We start from the raw sequence: 5,245 nt of genomic DNA, 5'->3' as shown, positions 1-5,245 counted from the left end.
CTTATTGCGTATGGGATTATATTTTACTACAATACCGGTAAAGTAAATAAAGATAAGCTAAGCGCTATTCATACGAAGTGCTCTAAACTCATATCTAAATCTAAAAAATTCTCCTCTGCCACCCTGGCTAGGACTGTAGCTAACATAAAAAATCCAGAATTATATTACTTACACGCGTTAATGGTATTTATGTTTAAAGTAAAAAACGGCCTATTACCAGAATATGTCCTAAACTGGTTCCCTTCTAGAAAATTTGATATAAGTACCCGAGGGGATAGTCTAAATTTTTATACCGAATGTTGTATCACGAGTAACAGAAATAAGAGTACTAAATTACAAGGGGTTAAAATATGGAATGCATTAACCAACCCGATCAAATCTATACAGACTATAAAATTGTTTAAGTCTGCTGTTCATGAATACTTCGCCGAATCGAAAGAGTATACGGTCTGAATCAGTTGCCTTTATGTATTTTTATAGAATAATGCTTATTATATTTTTTAAATAGTTTTTATTCATGTTAAATTAATTAATTAATCGGACGCCATTGTAAATAAGGGTTTTCCCTTAATGGTATATCCAATAAAAAAGCTTCTATTATTATTATTATTATTATTATTATTAGATAAGTAAAAATGGATAACCGACAGAAAAACATAAATACAACTACATATTCCTGAGTGGCAAACCCTAAGTTACAAGTAGAGTTTACCAGGAATACATATAGCTAATAGGAATGATTATGTACGTGCCATTTTCACTCAACGTATCTAAACGGATTTTGTGGGTGGAGCTAGACTAATCATAGTATATGGCGAATTTTACATCGCGAATAACCTATCTCACTGCTTGTTACACCTTTCGCGGGCTTGACGTTACTACCAACCAATGAAATCACGGTTAGAAAGACGCACATCAGAATTATGAGGCGTAAGTTCTCAAGCCCGGTATACCCACAAATCCAGCATAGAAATTACCAAGTTTACAATGTTTCCTATTAGCTATATGCATTCGTGATTTCACTTAGGTATAAAAGCTTACTGATGGAAAAGGCCCATGCACGTGTACTTGAGAAAAAGGCGGGAAATAAAAAATGTTTAGTTTTCCTGATGATCAAGGTAGGCCTAAATCGTGTTGGTAAGAAATAATCATCATTTTTGTAAAACACGGTGGTGCTACACGAAGAGAGCCATTTGGCATTAGGCCTAACTGTTAGCGTCACCTTAACCTCAATGTTCCTAACTCTATTTCATTTTTCTTTTTCACTCAGTTGGAACTCTATTCTAGGATAACTTGTGTGGTAGAGCAGTTCGGGATCCCGGAGTAGTAGTGTGCCTGGTGTCCTTACAGACTGGAGAGAGAGAGAGAGAGAGAGGGGGAAAGAGAGAGAGAGAGGGAGAGAGAGAATCTTCCTCTAATGGTTTTGCGGGTTCGCGTTTTGCTGCTCCCTTGGTCCTCCTGGAGTGAATATATAGAAAAGGGAGAGCGGGGTTCGCTCGCTTGATTGGCTACGCACCTGGGTTCGTTCCCACGAGCTTCACACGCGCGTTTTCCCGTAATGGGGACTGGGACTGGGAGAAAAGTAGGCCTAGTAGTGGCGCGAAACTTTGGCGCGTCACAGGGAACAAAAAAATGAAAAATAAAGAAAAATAAACTCATGAAGATGAAATGAGAATAGCGGAGAATTTCTTTCTTTTTTTTTATTCTTTTGTGGTTTGGGGTAATTTTTTCTTTAGAATTTTGATTTTGTTCATAAGTTCTTTGGGAAACACCCCCGATTTGTAAGTTCTAATGTGTAATATTACTAAATAATGAGTTATTGATTTATTTTGAATATATTGTACAGGTGAAAATAATAAATATACAAATTAATTTATAGAGAAACGACATGTGTTCATAATCATTTTTAGTATTGTATCTATACAGGGTGTTTCTGAAAGTACTTATCAGAAATATCACCAAGAAGTGATATCTAGTTTATTAGGGAGAAGGAATAAGATACCTAAGTATTCGCGCGCCATAGTCCCAGTCCTCCTTTCAAAATACAAGGGGGGACGTAAAAGGAGGCCGGGCTATTTCGCTGCCTCTCCTCAGTCGGAAAATATGACTGTAATTTTCCCGTCATTCGCGTCGCGCTGAAATGAGTTTTCAAGAACCAATGAGATGATGCTGGTTGTAATTTAGAGGCGGCGGGGATTAACTCCGGACCTACTATACGTTTGGACTGGAGATAAAGCTAGATTATAAATGTGGATGAATGAATTTATACCTTCTCCCTAATAAACTAGATAACACTTCTTGATATCACCAAAAGAACACGCCCCGTAAATTGTGATAAGAGCTTTCAGAAACACCCTGTATAGATACAATGCTAAAAATAATTACGGATACATATCGTTTCTTTATAAATATAGGCGTCAAATTTGGCAGTGTATAATAAAGTTTTGAATACATTAAAACCTATTCGAATTTATATAGTCTATCGTAAAACCTTCCACGGAGCAGCAGAGAAACAGCGAAGTGAGTTTGTTATTACAAGGAATGATCCGTGGCGACGACCTCCTAGGCCTTTCGAGGTGTCCAAGCGTTGCCAAAGAGAAAAGTAGAGGGGGAAATTTGACGGCCAAGGCTTACGGGGGACTTGAGGGGTCGGACGTATGCTTCGTTACTCCACCACCGCTCAAAGAACAACATATAATCTTTGTAAGGAGGATTTTGTTACAGTATTTTGAGAGTTAACTTTCATCACAAGATATGCTCCATGAGTTTGTCACTAGTCACAGAGTGCTTGTCATGAAGTGAAGGAGGTAGGTCATAGATTCAGGGTAAAGCGACATACGCCTGGAGAGGCGCTGCTGTCAAATTTGGGCTTAGTAATGCAGACTAAATAGGACCTAGATGGAAGTCCTGCAAAATTAATTAACCACCGAGTGTAGGACTTCAATTCTCGCTTCCGTCGTTCTCCCTCGAACTAGTTATCTCGAGCTGTAAGTCTCTCAGTAGCATTACGAACTATAGGTAGTGTCATACTAGGAACATATCACTTATAAACTTATGCTTTCATACAGGGGCTCCCACCTGAATCTCAAAAATAAATAAGGGAAAAAGGAGCTTTTGAGGATAAAATTAGGCTAGAATCGGAACCAAAATTTTGAGAGTAGGAACCAAAAACGGTCCACTGGTAAAACAATATGACATCTTAACTACACTAAATAAATGCTTTTTTCAGCGGTTTTTTGGAAAATAAGGCAAGTTTAAGGACAAAATACCGATTTTAGGGTAGACTAAGAACCTTTCCAGAAAATACGGACTTTTAGGGACACAAATTTGTGTTGGTAAATATCCGACCCCTCATGTCGAGGGGAAAACCTGGGGTCTAATAGGGCGTGAAATAGCGGGGAAGAAGAGCGTGTCAATCAATGAGTTCAAGTCGCGGGAAACTCGATTAGGTCTCAAAAAGTATGGGGTTAAGAGACACAGGAGAGTGGAAGACCAAGAGCGCATCCTAAAAGATGGGGGAACTTGATGGGAGAGTCTGGGGAAATCATTTTTACAATCTTCACTAAGCTCATATCAGGACACTATTTTTCAGTCTGTGACTAAGCCACGGGAAAGGGCAGGCACCAGGGTTTTTACTTTCACTTCCATAGCTTTATTATATGGTATAAATTGATGGTAAAAAATTTAATAATAAAGATTTTAATTTTTGGTTTGAAAAAAAGAGGAAAAACGATTTCGCACGTAATGAAGTGATTCTCCTTTTAGGCAACCGTTTAATTTCGACTACCAGTAGGGTATTAGTTAGGCTTAGCTCAGTAATTAGAAATACTATTAATATATATGAATTTAAATGGTCAAAAATAATTATTTATTAAAAATAAATTCGATTTTTATTTTTAAAATTTACTTTGTCACCCTGATTGTTACCTTTTCCGCGAGCACTGGTGTAAGGCAGTGTAAACATTTCTACAGGGGCCATAGGATTAACATGGGGTGTTTTCAGCCTAAAAGTTATCTTCACCCTTATGCATAAAAAGTAAATAAATTTCTATAATTTAAATTATATAATTTAATATTAGCGTTTTAATTATTTTTCTGAAACAAAGGCTATGCATATATCAAAGGGTTTTTTCTTATATAAGTAATTTTATAGCATTAATTACAATGCATCTAGATTAATTATGAAGCAAAGCTGATTAAACTAACATTAGTAACCCATGACAACGCCAAAAATAAAAAAAAATTGGTTTTCATGGATTATAGGCATAGACCTTCTTAGGAAGTAGAAAAATCCTGCGAGAATAATAAGTAGACAAAGCGCCTATAGCAAGGGGGACTAATAATTGACTAACAGCACCATATAGGCCTTGGTTATATTATCATCTACGGAGGGATAACATGGTATGCCATTATTCTATAGTAAAAATAAATAGTAAAGGCACTTCTTTAGCTTTGTGTGTATTTAGTTCAGGGTAAAAACAATAGGTTACTGCCAATACCTCTTATCGAAGGGGGAATTTTTACCTTTCCTCCCGAAAATCTATAAAAACAGACAGGGGGGTCTTTTAGATTATAAGCCTTATTTGAAGCCGGTCTCGTCCGTTTCTAGTCTAACTAATTAGGTTATCTGTAGGCGTCTAGTTTCGACAAAAGAGGGGGGAGAGGAAATAGGTGCAATGCTTCAGCCCCGGCAAGTATTTTTCCTCTCTTTTGGCTTTTTCTCGATACGCTCCGGGCACGTTTAATAGATGAAATTGTTAAGGGATTGTCTGTCGGATTATCCGATATCTATCTCATAAACCAAAGGGGTATCCCCGGAATAGTTTCTAAAGCTATGGTCACACTTGAGCGAGAGTCATGGGCTTTCTGGCTTTTGTGTTTCAATTCGCCGCCATCTTGAAAAATGGTGGCCAGAAATGTAACCTAAACCTTCTTTATGGAATAACGTCCGGTCATTTCAACTGATTTCACTAATATTTAGTACACTGGTTCCCTATATCCTATAGACGGATGTTATGGCTTTTGGGTTTCGATTCGCCACCATCTTTAAAAATGGCGGCTAGAAATGTAACCTAAACCTTTATGGAATAAGGTACGTGCGTTTCCACCAATTTAATTAATCATTGGTATACTTGTGCTCTAAAGCCCATGATAGACGGGACTTATGGTAAGCTTTTGGGGTTCGATTTTCCCTCCGCCATCTTCCAAAATGGCGGCCCAAAAAAGTAAATAAAATGTCGCGACA

The sequence above is a fragment of the Phalangium opilio genome, unplaced genomic scaffold, assembly GCF_054372755.1.
Source record: "Phalangium opilio isolate 3A_F unplaced genomic scaffold, DU_Popi_V2 ptg000002l_1, whole genome shotgun sequence".
NCBI classification, from domain to species: Eukaryota; Metazoa; Arthropoda; class Arachnida; order Opiliones; family Phalangiidae; genus Phalangium; species Phalangium opilio.
The sequence above is the reverse complement of the archived record's forward strand: the minus strand, read 5'-3'. Positions refer to the sequence as shown.